The sequence below is a fragment of the Rana temporaria genome, chromosome 2, assembly GCF_905171775.1.
Source record: "Rana temporaria chromosome 2, aRanTem1.1, whole genome shotgun sequence".
NCBI lineage: Eukaryota > Metazoa > Chordata > Amphibia > Anura > Ranidae > Rana > Rana temporaria.
This window is the reverse complement of record NC_053490.1, coordinates 439,858,188-439,880,114: the sequence shown is the minus strand read 5'-3', so window position 1 is coordinate 439,880,114 and position 21,927 is coordinate 439,858,188. Positions and strand designations below refer to the sequence as shown.

Here is a 21,927-nt window from a genome sequence, read left to right as displayed (position 1 = left end):
ATAGGGGTCGCCCTATAAGTATGATAAAGTTTGGGCAAAGTGGTTGGATAAACCATATACGGCATCTAATATAGATGGGGGTAATGATTCATAGAAGGGATGTTCCCTATATGGTATCCTTGTGCTAAGGCATGATGGTAATAATAGTTATAATTCTTCTTTATTTCTTGTTTTTGCTATGCAGAGTGATGGAACCATGCTATTTTATTAATATATTTCAGATTTAATGTGCATGATGTGTTGTCATTTCATGTTTTCTTTGTTTAAGAAATTAAATAAAAAGTTAATATATGGATATTCAGACCTAGACACAGTTTTGCACATCCTTCCTTAAGACTGGGGGTTCACACTTGAGAACACAGCAGCTCACAGCAGGAGTCTGGTGCATCTCTATTCACAGTTTAAGGTCCAATTTCAGCCCGACTTTTGGGCTGAAAAGGACCTAAAAAGGACCAAAAGACACACAGGGCTCCTGTGCAATTTGCACTGGAGCCACTACGGATATGTGTAAACTGGCTCAATAGAGAGCCGGTCACAATCTCCTGCTATGTGGGGAAACCCACACCCGCATCCTAATAGTATGATCCCAGCCTTAGAAGTCGTCTCTGACTTGTCAGTAAATGGCAGCTATTTTGCATCCAAGTCAGCGCTACACCCCCAACACATACAATCAGATAATGCACACCTGCAGTCAAGGACAAAAACACACACAGGAGGCTTATTTACTAAAACTGGAGTGTGTAAAATCTGGTACAGCTGTGCATGGTAGCCAATTAGCTTCTAACTTAATCTTGTTCAATTAAGCTTTGACAATAAAACCTGGAAGACAATTGGTTTCAATGCAGCGGTACACCCAATTTTGCACTCTCCAGTTGTAGTAAATCAACCCCACTACCTGCACTAAATTCAAACAGATTTTTTTTAATGCATTGAATAAGTGCCAAAATAGGTGTGAATAAAGCACAAGAGAATATAATGTAATTAAATCTGCAGCTTGTGATTTTGTGTATTGCCAGAGAAAACAGGCACTGGCAGGAAGATATTTATTATATATATTTTATGTCCAACTACTCAAGTTGGACATACACCAACCAGCCATAACTTTACAACCACCTACCCAATATTGAGTAGGTCCCCCTTTGTCACCAAAACAGCCCTGATTCTTTTAGGGATGGACTCCACTAGACCTCTGAAGGGATGATGTGGTATCTGGCACCATGCAGTCAGCTGCAGATCCTTTAGTTTAAGGCCTATAAGTTGTGGGGTGGGGCCTCCATGGACTGGACTTGTTTTTCCAGCACATCCCACAGATGCTCGATTGGATTGTGATCTTAAAAATTTGAAGGCCAAATCAACACCTTAACTCATTGTTGTGTTTCTAAACCATTCTTTTTGCAGTGTGGCATGGTGCACTGTCCTGTTGAAATAGGCCAAAACCATCAGGAAATACTGTTTCCATGAAGGGGTGTACTTGGTGAGCAACAATATTAAGCAGGTGGTATGTGTCAAGTAACATCCACATGAATGGGAGGATCCAAGTTTCTCAGATGAAAATTGCTCAAAGCATCACAACACATCCGCTGGCTTGCCTTCTTCCAATTATGCATCCTGGTGCCCTCTCTTCCCCAGGTAGCAATGCACACGGCCATCCATATGATGTAAAAAAAATAAAGTGATCCATCAGACCAGGTCACCTTCTTCCAATGTTCCGTGGTCCACTTCTGATGCCCATTGTAGGCCCTTTTGGCTGTGAAGACGGGTCAGCGGGATGGCCACCCTGACTAGGGTGACCACATTTCCAAACTGCCATTCAGGGACACCCTCCCTTCCCAAAAATCAGCTTGTGCTGTAACAAATCACAGCACAGTGATTGGACACAAGAGGTGGGATTTATGATTTCTCCAATCACAAGCAGGGGGCAGGATTGTGCTCCTCCAGGTATTCCTGGCCAGGACAAGTACTATCAGTGAGTAAAGCAGTGATGTCGCGGCCTGTTTTGGGGGCATCAGATTGGCGCCGGGGGTGGCTGTGTCCGTTTCATTCCGGTGATCTGCCAAGCTTGTTCCAGCTATGGTATTTGTTCCTCTTAACAGCTGATGATCAGCTGTTACGTTCGGCTATTTCCGTAGCCTGCTACTGCGCTTGCCCGGAGTCTGCGCAGTCGGTTGTGGAACTTCTCAGATAGTCATCGTCTCCCCTCCTCCTCCCTCCCTGAGGCAGCTATGGGGCCTCCCCCGCCCGGGTGCTCGCTGACTGGTGCCCTGGATGGGCCGCTCTATTGTCAGTCAGTGAGCTCCTCCTGCTCCGTCAGCCCTATAGAGCCGCACACAGCCCCCCCTCTCCGATGCCCAGGGATCCCGCATGCAGCGGACACAAAAAGCGTCGTGTGCACGCCTCTCAGCAGCTAGCTGACGATTCCGCCGGTGATCTGCCGCCCCCCCCCTCCGATGCCCAGGGATCCCGCTGCCTAATATATCCTACTGACTTTCAGAGGTTATTGTAACAAGATAATTAATGATATCCACTTTACCGGTCAGTGATCATAATATGTCTGATCAGCGTATTTTAAAAGTAAAAAAATATGTTAATATATGTTATATTTATAAACATAGTTCTCTTTTATGAAAGCGTCCTTTTTGTAAAATGTCTGTCTTGTTAAGCAGCAGCCAATCCTATTTGCACCTGTGCTGGAAAATGATTGCTAAATAAAAGCTTGCATCGGATTGGCTGCTGGTGTGATACACACATGTTCTCATGAAACACAGATTAAATAACATTTTACCTAATATCTAGTTTGTACCTGCTCGTATATTAGATTCTTACGATTTTATACTGGTTTTAGGTTTTGAACAATCAGGAATACACATTATCCTACAACACATCACCCTATTGTAGTTACATCAATTGTTATATGTAAAAATCTTGGAAATACATTATTGTATGGTTTATTCTATACTTACCTCAGAAGACAAGCTTTGTTTGCTTTATATACATAGAAAAGATGCGTCTGTCTATAGCTCAGCCACTCTCTGCTTCCCCTTCATAGAAGTACAATGCCGCCAGCAGGCTTCCTATAAACACAATGGTTGCCCTAACTACGAGTTTACGTGAAGTAGGAGGTAACTAAACCAACTGTCCCTGTCCTCTACAACTGAGAGTGACCAGCATGCAACTTGGTGACAAAAACAATTTCACAATAAAGAATTGCATTTATAAAGGTTTACTAATGTGTAATAGAGCCACATAGTGCAGCAGCTCAAGTGGTATAGGCAGGGCCAGATTAAGGGCAAGTAAGGCCCTAAGCATAGCCCAACAATGGTGCCCCTATCAGCACTTCCATTTCTCAGACTGGGTTCAAACATATGTCAGACATTGCATGGATTCGCACCGCATTGCTGTGCACATCACATGCCATGTCTGTGCGATGCAAATTCGCATTGCATTAGCACCAAAACAGTGCAGGACCATTTTTTTGTTCTGCCCTGGAATTGGATCGCATAGGTGTTCACACTCATGCGATTCGATTGCAGTTTGCACTGTGGTCCTGGGAAGCGATTTGGAGGTGTCATTAACTTTCTATTGACACTGGCAGCGGTTCGCAGAGAGGAGTGTGAACTGCCTGCAAGTTAGATGCAATGTGAAAACCCGCACAGGAATCACGCTGGTTCCCACATTGCATGTGTGTGAACACAGCCTAAAGCGCATCTAAACCCAAGAACAAAAATTGTTAGTATTGCAACTTATCTGTCTTTATAGTGCATGTGGTGGCTGCATTAGATGAATTTTATCACAGTTATTTCCTTTATTTCAGCCAATCAATTTTTCCAACAAGGCTTCTTTCACATTAGGTGCTCTGCTTACCTCCCTCTGAAAAGCAAAATGTGGCTGAAGATACGTCATCCCAGCAGATCTTGTTGCAGCATGAAGCTTTTCAGGCCTCACCATCAAAGGGTAAGTTTCTGAGTGCTGAATGGTTTACCTTCCGTCCAGATCAGAGCGCCAAGAAATATGGAACACTTCACGAATTTGCGTGTCATCCTTGCGCAGGGGCCATGCTAATCTTCTCTGAATCTTTCCAATTTTGGAATATGTGCTGCCGAGCTGATTTTCCATTAGCACCAAAAGGCGAATAAATTATGCCGATCCGTTTGCGGGAGGCAGATGAGTTCCTGTTGGGCCAGAGAGTTCAGGAAGTGAAAGCAGCTGCGGTCGAACTACCAAGTCAGCTGATTTTATGAGAAGGGAAATTGGGCAAAACATTATTTTTTTTTCTGAATGTGAAAGAAAGACTATGATGGTGGTCTTTTTAATTGTCTTGAATCTTATTTGCATCACAATTGTAAGTTTACCCTCCAGGTGCATTCTATTAGAAGTGTAGATGCTTAGGACATATCCATGAATGGCACTCAGTGCTCTCCCTGTCATTAAAGCAGTCACATGGATGTGTGAGTTACAGTAGCACAGCGGGGAGGATTTCCCTATCCACCTCTAGTATATGGAGCTTCTCTGCCTTTTGGCTAGGATCAAGTGTAGTATCTGTTCTTATCAGCTGCCAGGAGGTGGTGCTGTGCTAACCGTCCCTAGTACACGGCAAGGTGGAAAGGGATGGCGGTGGCATATGCAAAACCAGCTAGTCTGGAGGTGAAAGCCTTCTGAGGATGGAGAACCATTGGGTCGAGGCAGAGGGACGGGGGTTTTTCTGGCCTTCTGGCTGGTGTTGGTGATGCTCCTGTCGGAGTCCAGTGGAGGAGCTGGCGAGCCCGGTCTGAGGGGTCTGGGTGAGCCATGCAAATCTGCTGGATTGATAGGGGCCTGGAAGGGTTAGTACCGGTGGAGGCTGCTATGATAGTCGGTGGCTCTCCCTGAGAAAACCCAGAAGGGCGCTCGATCTGGTAGGAGAGGAGTGCCGCACTGACCTGGTCGGGGGGTCGGATAGGAACTGAAAAGCCTATGGTGAATGTGCCCCTGGAGTGGCAGTTCAGGGGTGCCATATTTGCACTAGTGTTTCTCACAGCACTTTTGCTTTTTGGCACCATGGTCACTTCACCATAACACACTTTTTTAGCACCTGTCTCTAGGGCTGAGTCCTTTGGCTGGGACCAGAGAAATTGTTTTAATTCCTGGCCAGAGGGCCGGCCATCGTATTGCACGATGGTCACTTTCACTCTCCCTCATCTTCCTTCTCCCCCACTTTCTTTTTATTTACCCCTGTGTTTGTCACTTTTTTGTAGGTCTGTTACACGTTTGTCACAGTGTGATAAGTAGGGTGTAGGTCCTCGGGCCTGCCCTGAACGTCTTGGGTGGGTCTGGTTTTCGGCCCGGGGGATCAGGGTAAGGTCCTTCCTTGTGGAGGACAAGTGTAACACCCGTTGCACGTTTTGTGCTTCACTCTTTATGTGTGTACTTTTTTGGCACCGGGTGGAGTTTTTGGGTGTGTTTCACACGCCATGGGCTTTTAAAAAAAAAAAAACTTCAGTATAGGGTTGATAGAATCGAATCAGTATTTTTCGCTCAACCCACTGGTTGAACAAAAAACTGATCTATCCATGGGCTGTCTAAAGCCTGGCACACACGATTGGATTTTCCGCGGACAAAACGCAGGACTTTTGTCCGAAGGGCATTGGCCAGGAACTTGTGTTGCATACAAACGGCAAAGAATTGTCGTCCAACAAACATGAAACTACATGGTTTTTAAATTCTTTAGCGCCACCCTTTGGGCAACTTTTTCTAATGTTGTGTCACGGTTAGCATTGCTTCTGAGCTCTGCTTCCAGATTAAGGGAGTTATCACAAGTACTAAGGATCTTGTACCTTTGTACATGCAGTAGTGTGTGTTCCAATTTATGTGGTCTCTTAAAGAAAATTACACATAGAGAAATATGAAGGCCGACATTGCGGACCTTTTTGTAAAAATGCTATTAGCAACTTCCATACTGCAGTGCAGGTTTAATTTTTATACATCTTTATGTCCTTTTTTTTTTTATTCACATGCAGGGAATTCAGTGAAGTAAAAACTGTCTTACAGTCATTGATGGCCCATTTACACCATTACCTTTGGTAAAGGGCACTTTACTGGAATGCATAATAAATGTATTGCTGCACTACAGAAAAGACAAAGAGGGGCTGATTTACTAAAACTGAAGAGTGCAAAATCGGTTGTACATGATAGCCAATCAACCTTTAACTTCAGCTTGTTCAGTTTTAACTTTGACAAAAAAAATACCTGGAAGCGGTTTTGTTTCTATGCAGAGCTGCACCAGATTCTGCACTCTCCAGTTTTAGTAAATCAACTCCACAAGGTCTTGCATCTCCTCTCATGCATTGATTAACCACTTGACCTCCAGAAGGTTTTACTCCCTTCATGACCAGGGCATTTTTTTCTAATCAGCACTGTGCTACTTTAACTGAAAATTGCAGGCTTATGTAATTCTGTACACAAATTACATTTTTATCCCCCACCCCCACCCAAATAGAGCCTTCTTTGATCACCACTGGGTTTTTAATTTTATAAACAAATATTTTCTAAATTTGTTAAAAACACATCTGTAACGGTCACCACCGTTTACGATATTCCATTCCATCACCCCACGACAGCTTATCCGACAGTCATCAGGCACGATCCATTCCCCCAGAATTAAGACGAGACAAGCTCTGTTCTGAGTCAAATGAATGAATACTTTTAATGGTAACTTAGGTTTCTTATATACAGTTTTAGAAACCAAATGAACAATGAATCAACTCCACCCACAAGGCACTTCAATACACACTCTCTTAGACAATGACATTCAGTTGAGTTAATTATTAGTCATCCCCCAGACCAGGGCCGGACTGGGAATGAAAACCAGCCCTGGAAATAATTTCATACCAGCCCCACGGCATTAATATACCAGCCCAAAAAAAAGAGAGAAATCCATGAGAGAGCCAGAGAGGGGCCAGGCTGCCATAATTGCGGCCTTATCACCCATAAATATGGCCTTACCAGCACCCATAATTGCGGCAATATCAGCACCCATAATTGCGGCAATATCAGCACCCATAAATGCGGCAATATCGGCACCCATAAATGCGGCAATATCGGCACCCATAAATGCGGCAATATCAGCACCCATAAATGCGGCAATATCAGCACCCATAAATGCGGCAATATCAGCACCCATAAATGCGGCAATATCAGCACCCATAAATGCGGCAATATCAGCACCCATAAATGCAGTAATATCAGCACCCATAAATGCAGAGGAATCGTGCGGTGTATCATGGGCACAGCACTGGGCAGAAAGGCAGAGTGGAATGGAACATCAGACAGTGGTACACATACAGGTCACACTCACTGGCAGTGGCAGTGGCACTGTGATGGTCAGGGACACGCAGCAGTGCAGGGATACAGTCCTCTGCCAATGCTGCGCCAGTGTCTCTGACACTGTACAGGGGGAGAGAGGGAGTAGGATCACCAGCGGCTCTGTCTGCTTAGCACATCACACACAATCGCACATGATGATGACTTTAAGGCCTCTGTCACACTGGGGCGGTGGGGGCATCGGCAGTAAAGCGCCGCTATTTTTAGCGGCACTATTCAGCCGCTAGCGGGGTGCTTTTAATGGCCGCAAAGCGCCGCTTTGATTTCAATGGGCAGGGGCGCTTTAGGAGCCGCTCCTACTGCGCCTCAAAGATGCTGCTTGCAGGAAATTTTTTAATGTCCTGGCAGCGCACCACTCCAGTGTGAAAGCACTTGGGCTATCACACTGGAGTGAATGGAACCACTCTTTCAGGGCACTCTGCAGACGCTATTTTTTGCGTTATAGCGCCTGCAAAGCGCCTCAGTGTGAAAGGGGTCTTAGACTACTTTCACACTGAGGTACTTCGCAGGCGCTACAAAATAGCGCCTTCAAAATGCCCTGAAATAGCCTCTCTTCTCACTCCAATGCGAAAGCATCTTTGAGGCCCTGTAGGAACGGTGTATACACTGCTTCTAAAGCACCCCTGCCCATTGAAATCAATGGGCAGCGGCTCTGAACCGCCAGAAAAGCGCTGCTGCAGCGGCGCTTTGCGGGCGGTTTTTTTTTATCCTTTTGGACCGCTAGCATTGTGGTGGCAGGACACTCAAAAAAGTCTTGAGGCGCCCTGCTAGCGGCTTAATAGCGCTGCAAAAACGACAGTAAAGCGCTGCTAAAATAGCGACACTTTACTGCCGACGGCGCGACGCCCCAGTGTGAAAGTAGCCTAAGTCACATGCCCCTCCCCCCGTCCTCTCTGAGATTATTATACAGATTTCAATTTTACTGCAAGGGCAGCAAAGGTAGGTGACAGAGAGAGAAGGGGGGTGCAGATATGGGACACTGGGATGGGAGCACAGGGGGACACTGGGATGGGGGAGGGGAGTACGGGGGGGACACTGGGATAGGGGAGGGGAGTACGGGGGGGGGGGAAAACTGGGATAGGGGAGGGTAGTACGGGGGGGGGGAAACTGGGATGGGAGCACAGGGGGGACACTGGGATGGGGGAGGGGAGTACGGGGGGACACTGGGATAGGGGAGGGGAGTACGGGGGGAACACTGGGATGGGAGCACAGGGGGGACACTGGGATAGGGGAGGGGAGTACGGGGGGGACACTGGGATAGGGGAGGGGAGTACGGGGGGAACACTGGGATGGGAGCACAGGGGGGACACTGGGATGGGTGAGGGGAGTACAGGGGGGACACTGGGATAGGGGAGGGGAGTACGGGGGGGACACTGGGATGGGAGCACAGGGGGGGTGAGGGGAGTACAGGGGGGACACTGGGATAGGGGAGGGGAGTACGGGGGGAACACTGGGATGGGAGCACAGGGGGGACACTGGGATGGGGGAGGGGAGTACGGGGTGGACACTGGGATGAGGGAGGGGAGTACAGGGGGACACTGGGATGAGGGAGGGGGGACACAGGGATGGGGGAGGGGAGCACGGGGGGACACTGGGATGGGGGAGGAGATCACAGGGGGGACACTGGGATGAGGGAGGGGAGTACAGGGGAGACACTGGGATGAGGGAGGGGAGTACAGGGGGACACTGGGATGAGGGAGGGGAGTACAGGGGGACACTGGGATGAAGGAGGGGAGTACAGGGGGACACTGGGATGAGGGAGGGGAGTACTGGGATCAGGTGATGGAGAACTTTTCATACAGAATCGCCCCTCCCTGTACATTGTATAACCCCCCCCCCCCCCGCAATTGTCCTATCCTGTCCGTCCCCTCTAATATTAGAAAAATACCTTGTGCTCCAGCCTCCAAGTCGACACTTCTCCTCTGCGGCTCTCTCCCTGTCCCCTCACTCGTGACCCTGCAGAGACATCGTGGGCTGTCCTGGCGCCGCGCGGGAAGATGGAACATGTGACGTCCCGACGTTTGTTTCTCCTGCTCGGCTCCTCCCCTTAGACACATGATCAGTGATGCTGGCGCTGCTCACTGATTGGCTAGGTAAGAAGGGAAGTGCGGCGAGGAGCATGGCGGCCGCAACCCGCCGGCCTGCGGCTGCTTTTAACTACGGCAGTGACAGTCTGGAGCTAGTCAAAAGCAGCCCCAGGGAACTCAGTGCAGCCGACACCCGTGCACAATTGAAAAGAGCGGCGGCCGCGGCGGCGGCGATGGCAGCCGCAGCTACGGCCGCCGCTGATTGTATTTGATTGACAGGCAGAAAAGCAAGCGGCCTACCGGGAATTTTCCCGCTATCCCGGTAGGCCAGTCCGGCCCTGCCCCAGACGTCCCGACTCCGCCACTGCTACATAATGCACATTCCTTTGTAGACGTAATTAACATGCTAATCCATTACACCTGAAAAGAGACGTCTGACATTTAGACTGCCAACTCACAACACCTCTATCATCAATAAACTTTTCACACAAAACAGTATTAGCATTGAAGGAGACACTCTTATTGACTGTTTGGGGGTCAGAATGAAATCACCTGTAATATGTCCAGATCTCCTGCAATACATGAATTATCATTTATCAGTCACCCTATGCCCAAAAGGGGCACAGGGTGACCCTAGACCCAAGAGTCATTAGTGACGCTGGCACAGGATTACCCCACATCCTTCAAAAGTCTCTGGGTGTTACGGGTCATATATTTGCACTAGTGTTTCTCACAGCACTTTTGCTTTTTGGCACCATGGTCACTTCACCATAACACACTTTTTTAGCACCTGCCTCTAGGGCCGAATCTTTTGGCTGGGACCAGAATAATTGTTTTCTGGCCAGAGGGCCATGTAATTCTGTACACAAATTACATTTCTATCTCCCCCCACCCAAATAGAGCCTTCTTTGATCACCACTGGGTTTTTAATTTTATAAACAAATATTTTCTAAATTTGTTAAAAACACATCCAATTAAAAAAATAAATAAAATCTTCATAAATTAAAGGCAAAATGTATTTTGATACATACTTTGGTAAAACAAAAATCCCAAGAAGTGTATATTAATTTGCTAGTGAAAAAGTTATAGCGTCTACAAACTATGATATAATATATATATATATATATATATATATATATATATATATATATATATATATATATATATATATACATACATACACACTGGAATTTACATAATTATAGCTGCTATACTGTGTTGGCAGTGATCAGCAACTTATAGAGGGACTGTAATATGGTGGCGGAAAAACTAGCTCTCACAGACACTATCTGGGAGGGTCACTAACTGATGTCACTAGAGCCACTAATACAGTGATAATACTGTTACAGTGACCCGGTACTAGTGACACTGGCTGGAAAGGGGGTTAACATCTAGGGGCAACCAAAGGGTTAACTGTGTGCCTAACAATGTGTAATGTGTGCTGCTTTTACTTTACTATCTGGCTGTTCTTTCCCAAGCTTACAGGGAGAAGAAACAGACAGATCGCTTTTCCTATGCACACAGAGTTCTAAGAGTTGTGTGATTGGACACCGCCAATCAGTTGATTTGCAATGCTCTGCAGGCTTCTTAGAAAAAATTATAATAAATGTAATTTTTTTTTTTACCTGCAAAATATATATATTTGCAGGGCGCCCCCTGGAAGAATAAAGAGGGATGCCAATAGCCTAAAATAGGCACTGGCCAAGAGATATCTTACAAGACAAGGGAGAGAAATTTGCTTTGGATGTTCCAGAGCAGGGTATAGAGTAGGAAGAGTTCACCTTAAGGAGCAAAGAGGCTTTAGGAGAACAATAAAGGGGGAATATCCCTAATATGTTACAGTCACTCAGACACACTGGGTTACTGTTATAAGATGAGGTAGAAGGAAAGGGGTTAGAGAGGCTAGTCCTGAGTTAATACATCCCAATAAATAAATAAATATGCCCAGTTGCATGATATTGGGGATGTCAGTTCATGAGTAGCATTGCTGGAGCAAAGCACCTCCTCTAGAATCCAGGGGAATGACTGCTCCAGGAGGGAATGTAACAGATGAGTACGCAAAGAGAGACAGATACTGGTACTAGGTGACTTAATTATTAGAAGGGCAAATTGGGTAATCTGTCACAAAGACCATGATTGCCATGCTGTATGCTGTCAAACAGGTTGGACATATTGCGGACTGGGTTTACAGATCGTTGGATGGTTCTGGGGAATATCCAACTGTCATGGCACACATTGGTAAAAATCACAAAATTGAATGAAGATGGGGCATCCTAAAAAAAAGATTTCAGACACTTCCAGAAATACTGTGCCATAAGCCACATCAGAGAGACAATGGGAGCTTGAGGAGTTGAAAGTGGTTGAGAAACTGCTGTAAGAAAGAGGGCTTTGTGTTCTTGGAGAACTGGGCTGACCTTTTGGTTGGTTACGGTCTGTACTGCAAGAACAGAATACATCTAAATGGAGAGGGTGCAACTCTGTTGGGGGGGGGGGGAATAGTTAAAAGGCAGGAGGAGCTTTTAAACTAGGATCTGTAGGGGAGGGATCAGAAAGCAATATGCCATATGAAGAGCAAGGGTCTACGGAGGAATGCGATATAGAGAAGGTTGGAAAAATGAGAAGGGCTCACACAAGATGGCAGAGAAATTGCATCACCAAGTACAATACACTAAGAGTGCTGGCATCAATTTATAGCTCGAAAATGATTTAACATGGCATATTAAAAGCTAGAGCAAATTTAAAAAGGTATGTTCACAAATGCAAGAAGCCTGGCAAACAAAAGGGATGAACTAGAACGTTTATTATTTGAGAAGCACTTTTACCCTTAATGGCAGGGGTGAATCCAGGGGGGCAACAGGGCAATTGCCACCCCTGAGAAATAAGTGTTAGTTGCGGAATTTGCGGCGCTCGGAAGTCTCAGTGTGTGGGCGTGCCGCGAGTGAGAGTCAGAGAGTGGGCGGCTGGCCAATCAACAAGCCGGCGGCCGGGGGGAGCAGAGAGATGACATCTCTCACTGCCCCCCCTGCATGTGACAATCCGCAACTTGTGGCAGGTGACAACCCACAACATGTGGCAGGTTGTTGGCAAGTGACAATCTGCATCTGGTGGCAGGCAAGTGACATTTCGCAATGTGTGGCAGGTGACGTGGCAAGTGACAATCCGCAATGTGTGGCAGGTGACGTGGCAAGTGACAATCCGCAACATGTGGCAGGTGACAAGCTGCATCTGGTAAAAGGTGATATGGCAAGTGACACACTCGGGGCTCCCACTGATTCTGCATTATGGTGAGTTGAACCATTTTATTTTATATTACAATGTAATAATATAAATAATGCACTTCAATCATCCTGACACCATAAGAACCATGGTGCCGTGATAATTGAAGCGCTAACACCAGTAATTTTCCTGATAAATTGCCCCCCAAATGTTTTCTTCTGGTAGTGCCCCTCCCGAGACTAGACTCTGGATCCGCCCCTGCTTCATGGGAATATTGGAAACCTGATTTGGCCAGTTTACATGCATGGACTGCAAATATTGAGAGGTACACTCAATTTCAGAGACAAATTTGGCAGAAGAGGCAGGGGTATGTATGTACACTACATTATCAAAATGATTGGGACGCCTGCCTTTACACGCATGAACTTTAATGGAATCCCAGTCTTAGTCCATAGGGTTCAATATTGAGATGGCTCCAACCTTTGCAGCTACAGTGCCTTGAAAAAATATTAATTTTGGCATGTTACAACCAAGAACGTAAAATGTATTTTATTGGGATTTTATGTGATAAGACCAACACAAAGTGACACATAATTGTGAAGTGGAAGGAAAATGATAAAAAAAAATATTTTTACAAATAAATATCTGAAAAGTGTGGCGTGCATTTTCATTCAGCCCCCTTTACTCTGATACCCCCAATTTAAATCCAGTGGAACCAATAGCGTTCAGAAGTCAACTAATTAGTAAATTGAGTCCATCTGTGTGTAATTTAATCTCAGTATAAATACAGCTGTTCTGTGAAGCCCTCAGAGGTTTGTTAGCGAACCTTAGTGAACAAAAAGCATCATGAAGGCCAAGGAACACACCAAACAGGTCAGGGATAAAGTTGTGGAGTTTAAAGCAGGGTTAGGTTATAGAAAAATATCCCAAACTTCGAACATCTCACAGAACACTGTTCAATCCATCATCTGAAAATGGAAAGAGTATGGCACAACTGCAAACCTACCAAGACATGGCCATCTACCTAAACTGACAGGCCGAGCAAGGAGAGCATTAATTAGAGAAGCAGCCAAGAGGCCCATGGTAACTCTGGAGACGCTGCAGAAATCCACAGCTCAGGTGGCAAAATCTGTCCATAGGACAACTATTAGTCGTGCACTCCACAAATCTGGCCTTTATGGAAGAGAGGCAAGAAGAAAGCCATTGTTGAAAGAAAGTCATAAGAAGTCCCATTTGCAGTTTGCAAGAAGCCATGTGGGGGACACAGCAAACATGTGGAACAAGGTGCTTTGGTCAGATGAGACCAAAATTGAACATTTTGGCCTAAAAGCAAAATGCTATGTGTGGCAGAAAACGAACACTGCACATCTCCCTGAACACACCATCCCCACCGTGAAACATGGTGGTGGCAGCATCATGTTGCAGGGATGCTTTTCTTCAGCAGGGACAGGGAAGCTGGTCAGAGTTGCTGGCGAAGATGGATGGAGTCAAATACAGGGCAATCTTAGACGAAAACCTGTTAGTCTGCAAAACACTTGAGACTGGGGTGGAGGTTCACCTTCCAGCAGGACAACGACTCTAAACGTACAGCCAGAGCTACAATGGAATGGTTTAGATCAGGGATAGGCAACCTGGAGCCCTCCAACTGTTGTGAAACTACATTTCCCACGAGGCATTGCAAGGCTGGCAGTTACAATTACTCCCAGAGGCACAATGGCATTTGTAGTTCTGCAACAGCTGGAGGGCCCCAGTTTGCCTACCCCTGGTTCAGATCAAAGCATATTCATCTACTAGAATAGCCCAGTCATAATCCAGACCTAAATCCAATTTAGAATCTGTGGCAAGACTTGGAAATTGCTGTTCAGATGCTCTCCATCCAATCTGACAGAGCCTGGTCTATTTTGGAAGGAAGAATGGGCAAAAATGTCACTCTCTAGCTGCGCAAAGCTGGTAGAGACATCCCCAAAAAGACTTGGCAGGTGTAATTGCAGTAAAAGGAGGTTCTACAAAGTATTGATGCAGGGAGGCTGAATTCAATGCACGCCATACTTTTCAGATATTTGTTAAAAATTTTGAAAACCATTTATCATTTTCCTTCCACTTCACAATTATGTGCCACTTTTTGTTGGTCTATCACACAAAATCCCATTAAAATGGAGTATGAATACTTTTTCAAGGCACAGTATAACAGCTTCACCTCTGAGAAGGCTGTCCACAAGGTTTAGGCGTGTGTCTATGGAAATGTTTGACCATTCTTCCAGAAGCGCATTTGCAAGGTTATGTGTCCTTTGGAGGTCAGGACTCTGCGCAGGCCAGTCAAGTTCCTCCACCCCAAACTCGCTTATCTATGTCTTTATGGACCTTGCTTTGCGCACTCATGTTGGAACAGGAAGGGGGCCAAAGTTTGGAGCATGAGATTGTCCAAAATGTCTTGGTATGCCGACGCCTTAACCGTTCCCTTCACTGGCACCAAGGGACCAACCCTGAAAAAAAAAAAAACCACACACACACACCATAATCCCCCCCCATCCACCAAATGTTGGGAGGGGTGGCCCAATACTTTTGGTAAAATATTGTGGATGAGCAAGTTTAGGTGGAGGAACTTGACTGACCTCAAACTGATAGAACACCTTTGCGATGAATTAGAGCAGAGATTGAAAACCGGGCCTTCTGGGACGTGCAGTTTTGCCCAAGAGTGGACCAAGCGCAACTTCTGGAGGGCCCTTAATACCAAGCCCTGTGGCATTGTGCAACTGGATTTTTTTTAGAATTATTTTAATTACTCTAGGATGTTGATGAAAAGATGGGCTTGTTCTGAAAAACCAAGATCCTTGTACCAAGGGTACATTCAGGTCCCCTCCCAGCCCCAGAGCCCGCCATTCATAATGAAAGGGTTTCTCTGACTTCTGTGCTAGGTTGAAAATCCACCTCACAGAGTCTGGCCTTGCTCTGGCCTTGCAAGTCAGATAAATTGGGCTGACCAAGTACTAAGTGTGTTCTATGCTACCAGAATCTTGTGTTGCAATGGTTTGAAGTGAACTCAACGCAACGTACTGCAATGAAAAAAATAACCATTAGTCCCAAGGCACTCAAAGGGATTCAGTGAGGGTCAACTCTGAACCGTGAGGGCCTAGGCATGAGAGTGGAGGGACAAAAGTTTGTCCTGGGGCAGGAAGATCCAGCACATTGTGTCAGTCCAAAGTACTCTAATCTATAAGACCGTTATAGCAATGACTTTCACTTTGCAGTGTCTACTGGAGTTAGGCCGACAAGGATAGATGGGACCAATTTATCAGTAGGAGCTCATCCAGGTACCCCACAATATGAATCTCTTGAGCGCAGAGCTAAGACAAGGGGAAGCACCTTGGTGAAAGCTCTGGGGACCATGCACAGACCAAAGCGCAGGGTGACAAATTGGTAATGCTGATCATCCACCGTAAAAGCAGATAATGTTAATGGGGAGGAAAGTAGGCATCCCAAATGTCTACTGCAGCCAGAAAATCTCCTGAAAGGTGGAGAAACTGACTGATCTGGCAGTTCTGAATCTGTAGAAACAAGTGGAGAGTCTTAAGACTTAAAGTGGGCAGGACTCCTCAATTTGGTTTGGGAACTGTAAAGAGGTTCAAGTAGAAGCCTTGAAAGTAGTTCTCTTTTGGTGCAGGGGAAATGACCCCCTGAGATAGAAGGTGCTGAATGGCAGCAAGAGCAACCCGTCTTCAATGGGAGAGAGGCAAGTTTGAAAGCCTGAAGCAAGGAGGAGGCAGTGTGCAAAACCCATTCGTTGCCCCTAAAAATGACACTCTGGACCCAGACATCGGAGATTTCCTGGAACCAAAAGGCTGACAGGCATCCCACAAATCTGAACAGTGGAAAGATCACTGGAAAAAAGCTTGGGAACCAGACTTGGCTGGCTTGGAGTGCCATGTATTTCTTTGAAAGAACGTTTCTGGCTTAGATTTATACTAGAAGGGGGAGATCATTTGTGCAGGCATAAGGTATTGGGGGAGAGGGGGATTTGTGCTGTGGAAGAATTTGCATTAGGAGGATTTAGAGTATTATAATACAGGATTTATATAGCGCCAACAGTTTACGCAGCGCTTTACAATATAAAAGTGAAACAATACACGAATAAGCGCTTACAATCTAATAGGGGGGGATTTGTTCAGGGAGAGCAGAATTAGGGTGCTGGACTATGATTTGGACTGGGGTGGGGATTTGGGGCAAATAGATATGTGCTGGGAGGGGTAAATATACAGATTAGTGCTGGAATTTTTTTTGGGGGGGGGGGGTGAAAGAGTGGGGATTTTTGCTGAAAGGAGTAAAGTGGTAGAGTATTGCTTGCAGAAATATTTTTTTTTTCCTGAGCTCTACACTGCCTTTTACACACCCATGCCTCTTTTCTTTTTGTTTGCCAACACCTACATACCCCTGGACCCTACTCTGTCAGCATGTGCATTACATACTCCTGACACTTGAACATTCTACATTACAGACCCTAGCCCCTTGCATTCTATATCTGCCCGCTGCATTATGTATTCTTAAACAAGAAACTGACTGCAGCACGCTGGGCGTTATGTACTCCTGACCCACATCTCTGCGCTTTGACTTGACTCCTGCACTATGTTGTACATCACATACTTCTCACCAGTGTTCATTATCTTAACAGTTGCTGGTTGCTAAACAGACCTAGTTCTTCTTTAACCATTTTCCGACTGCTGCACACACATACGTCAGCAGAATGGCACAGGCAGGCAAATGGGTGTACAGGTACGTCCCTTTGAATTTGCCGCCTTGCTTTGATGTTTGCCGGCAGACCGTGATCATGAGACAGAGGCAGAATGGGGAGATGCCGATGAAAACAAGGCATTTCCCTGTTCTGCCTAGTGACATGACAGGGATCTACTGCTCCCTGTCATCGGGAGAAGTAATCTCTATCATGTCAGCCTATCCCCCCCCAGTTAGAATCACTCCCTAGGACACGCTTAACTCCTTGATTGCCCACTAGTGTTTAACCCCTTCATTGCCAGTGTCATTTATACAGTAATTAGTGGCTATTTATAACACTGATCGCTGTATATTACTAGTAAAGAAAAAAATAAATAAACAAAAATGCCATAAATCTATCCCCCATTTTGTAGACGCTATAACTTTTGTGCAAACCAATCAATATACGCTTATTGGGATTTTTTTTTATAAAAAAAAAATATTTAAAATACATATCGGCCTAAACTGTGGAAAAAAAACATTTTTTTTAATATATTTTTTGGGAGATATTTATTATAGCAAAAAAATATTGCTTTTTTTCGCAAAATAAAAACCGCAGAGGTGATAAAATACACCAAAAGAAAGCTCTATTTGTAGGGAGAAAAAGGACATCAATTTTGTTTGGATACAACATTGCACATCCGCGCAATTGTCAGCTAAAGCGACGCAGTACCAAATCGCAAGAAATGCTTTGGTCAGGAAGGGGGTAAATTCTTACGGGGCTGAAGTGGTTAAAGTGGTTCTAAAAATCAAGTTTTTTTTACCTTAATGCATTTCCTGCATGAGGGCTCTTTCACACGGAGCAGACCGTTTCTGGGTCCGCTCTGTGTGTCTCCGTCGGCTCAGCGGGGATCCCCGCTCAGCTGTCGGCGGATAGGGCGTTCCCCGCACACAGTGCAGGGACCGCCCTGTCTCTGCCCTATGGGGAACCGGATGCAGACGGACCGTCTGTCCGTCTGCATCAGTTCCGTTCTGCCGGACGGAAGAAAAATAGGGTTTTCTTCCATCCGAAAACCGGATCCCGACGGACACGGACGCTAGCGGATGCTCCATCCGCTAACGGACGCGATCCCATAGGGATGTATTACAAGTCCGTTAACGGACTTGTAAAAACGGACAGGCGGAGCGGACGTCTGAAAGGGGTCTTAAGGTAAAAAAAATAAACTTCCACTAGCTGTGCCTTCCAACCCACTTACCTGCCACCTGTAGGAGCCATTTGCTCCTGCTGCCATCAGTCAAAATCCTATAAGGAAATAGGGGACATGACCAAGCCGTGATGTGTCAATGGATGCAGGAAGCCCTCATGGTACACAACTTGCTATGGGGGCGGGGGACTCCAGAACAGACTGTAAGGGGCCACTCTGTGCAATATTTTTGCACAGAGCAGGCAAGTTAAAATGTATTTTTATTTTTTTACAAAAAATAAATAAAAAATAGATGAGCCTTTAAATTGCGATTTGACATGCAATGGCACCTGTTGAATCCCAAAAGTAGTTTCTGTACTACTTTTGGCGACTTTGGTGTGCGATTTGTTTAGACATAGACATCTGTACAGGAACAGATGTCTCTGAAATCGCCCCCAAAGTCGGACTGACATGCGGGAATGAAATCGTGCAAGTTCAGCCAAACTCGCATAGATTTCAATCCCGCCGTAGGCCCAGAAAAAGTGTTCGCTCTGTTTTTGGGGGTGCACAGAAGTTTATGTAATGGAAGTTATTTTTTTTTTATAATTGTGCCAAGGTTTATATACACAGCTGGGAGACACTTACTTGTAGCACTGCATATTTTACAGGTACAAGGATGCCCACTTTTTGTTTACCCATACCTTTTAAACCCCTCCTACTATAGACAGTCTGGCAACACCCACTGCTCGCTGCAACACTACTCTGCCTGCAGTGCCAAATTTTTTTTTTTTTACAATGCAAGAAATGGCCCAGATTCTGAGTATTGTTCCCTTCTGGCAGCTGTAATTTAACCATGCCTGCTTTTTGTTACAGCATGCTATGTGCACCACAGGTCAGTTATCTCCCCGAAATGTCCCTTAATTTTCAAGTTCTAAACTTGGGAAGTATAGTGCTGTGTAGCATTGCTCTCCAGGCTCACCAAATGAAATGGCATATCTGATACCTTAGCAAGCTATAGGCAGGGCTCAAAATTTCAAGCCCTGAGCTTCTAGCCAGGCCTTAAGTGTTACTCGCCACCTGTTGCCTCACCTAACCCATACACTGCCCCGCCCCTAATTCTGCCCCTAAACACGCCCTTGTAGATTATCTCTTGGAATGACACTGTTAAATGTTTTATGCCGAATCAAGTTACACAATAAAATATATTACCAACAACAACTTTAACAAAATGGGACAGGGCACTGAGGCAGACCAGAGGGACAGGGCACTGGGCAGACCAGAGGGACATGGCATTGGGGGAAGACCAGAGGGACATGGCACTGGGGCAAACCAGAGGCATATGGCACTGGGGCAAACCAGAGGCATATGGCACTGGGGGGGAAGACCAGAGGCATATGGCACTGGGGGGGAAGACCAGAGGGATATGGCACTGGGGCAAACCAGAGGGACATGGACTTTTTTACTTCTGCAAATATTGCTCTCCCTCTTATGTACAAGACTCCCTCCTCCTCCTCTGCCTTCTCTCTCTAGAACCAGGTCTTTTCCCCCATTCTCTTGCTGTCTCCTCTGCAACCCCCATCCATCCTCCTCTCTCTCCCTCTCCTATTCTACCCACTCTTATAATCAGGAGCCCCTGTTCCCCCTTTCATTCAGTCGGGCAGAGAGGAGAGGAGCTGCAGCACAGCGGGAGGGAGTATAATCCAGCACCAAGATTCACACAACTGCATAGCCAATGACACCACAACACAGCGCACACTGACACCGCACAGCATACTGCTGCTCTCTTGTCAGGGCAACTCTTGGTGAGCGCTGTCTACCTGGGACACCCAGAGTGGTGATAATCGCAGTCCTCCAGCTCACTTGTTCCTCCCTGCTCTCTGCTCTTCAGCTACATTGGTCAGGTTGGGAAGCCAGGCTCAGAGAGGTCATACTATCAGGTCCCATGGCTTAACGAGAATTGTAAGTAGAGCACCTGTGTACTGCTCTGCATGTGTGCGGCTCACCCGACTACTTTTCCTGGGCACACACCTTTCCTCTTCAGCCGCCAATCGCAGCGTGGCTCTAAGTGTAGGCACAGATTGGACTGTTGGTAATGCAGAACCGTTATCACTCGCCCACAGCTTAAATCCACTCGCCAAATGCTAGCAGGCGAGTGGAAATTTTAAGGGGCTGCTATAGGTATAGACCACATGAGCAAAATGTATTTCTGCTAGATCATTCATCGCCACCTCAAGATTTCGCCAGAGCCTCCCCCTTCCTCTGTCACTTCCTAGCCCCAATTTAACCAGCTATAGCTGGTCATACACTGATAAGCTTTTTTCGTTCAGCACACAGGAAAAAAAAAAAAAGAAGTTTTCTCCATGCACACTGTACAGTATGGACAGACCAATCTCCAAATGTGGCTATCATATTTTGAAAGTTGATCCAAAAAGCCACAATTTTTGAATCAAGGGATATTGTTCGGGAGGTGAATTTCAGCCAGTTCCAAAAATACATTTGTGTGTATAGTCATCTCATCTCCTACTCCACATCACCTGCCTCTGCCTTTAGATTGAGCAAGACCCTTTGAACATTCCTGTATTGGATTGTACTGCCTCCCTTAGCTTTTGTAATGAGCTGTGCAAACTGTTAGCACTACATACATTTTGTATAATAATCATAATGCAATTATCCACATTATAATGGCTATAAATAAGCCAAATGCCCTTTGCTAAAATCAGCATAAGCAACAGAGTGGAACTGAAGGGATTTTGCATGGCTTCCCATTAGGGCTGTAACTTCTAAGCTTAAAGTGTTTGTTACCCCAACACTTAATATTCCTGTTATGTACCTGCTGTACCACATACTTGTATGATAAAGTATCCTGCTCTCTGTGTGAAATCCCTGGTGTTCCTGCCAGTCTCTCTGCTTTTCTATTAAAAACTGACCAGACTAAGCATAAAAGCACAACATGGTCAGTTCTCTAGCTATGCTTGGAACTCAGTATGCTCTCCTCCAATGATCAGACTTGTCCTGACATTCCCCCACTGCACAGCCATTCACTGGGAAGCTCAGTGTTCTGCCGTTTCTCCTCCCTCCAGCTCTTATACAGCTGAGAACAGAGGGAATATGATCACTTAAAAGGGAAAAAAGGTATTTATATCTTTGCACAAATGTTTTGCATTTCATTTCTATTTTAAACTGAATGAGTTGTTTTACAAGGTGATTGTTTACAATCACTTTAACGCTTACAGATAATCAGCTTCCATTACCCTATAGAGCAATGGAAATATTAATAGGCTTTTCTCTCTCATAACAGCCAAAACATTAAGCTATTGTGATTTTCTAACAACAGCTAATCCTTATTTTTAAGCAAACTGTTTCTGTTTTTAGGTCCTGGGCAAACTATTCATATATGGTGAACTGTGTTGGCGCATATAAAAACATATATAAAACAACTG

General features: G+C 45.6%; 1 protein-coding gene, 1 non-coding gene and 1 pseudogene across 3 annotated transcripts in view; 1 reads left to right on the top strand and 2 right to left on the bottom strand.

Annotated features, from left to right (window-relative positions):
* The window catches only part of LOC120927609, a 48,847-nt gene extending 45,739 nt beyond the window's left edge, over positions 1-3,108 (bottom strand). Inside the window, exon 1 of one of the 2 annotated variants that reach the window (XM_040338399.1) lies at positions 2,961-3,108. The gene's annotated coding sequence lies outside the window, so the exon portion shown is untranslated. The remainder of the gene's footprint in view (positions 1-2,960) is intronic. The other variant, XM_040338398.1, reaches the window with a different exon arrangement.
* Positions 3,109-4,002: 894 nt separating this feature from the next.
* Positions 4,003-4,106, bottom strand: LOC120929731. Its single transcript, XR_005747438.1, has one exon. It is a non-coding gene; the product is annotated as a U6 spliceosomal RNA (small nuclear RNA).
* Positions 4,107-4,497: 391 nt separating this feature from the next.
* On the top strand, positions 4,498-4,632 carry LOC120930025 (annotated as a pseudogene).
* The last annotated feature ends 17,295 nt before the right edge of the window (positions 4,633-21,927 follow it).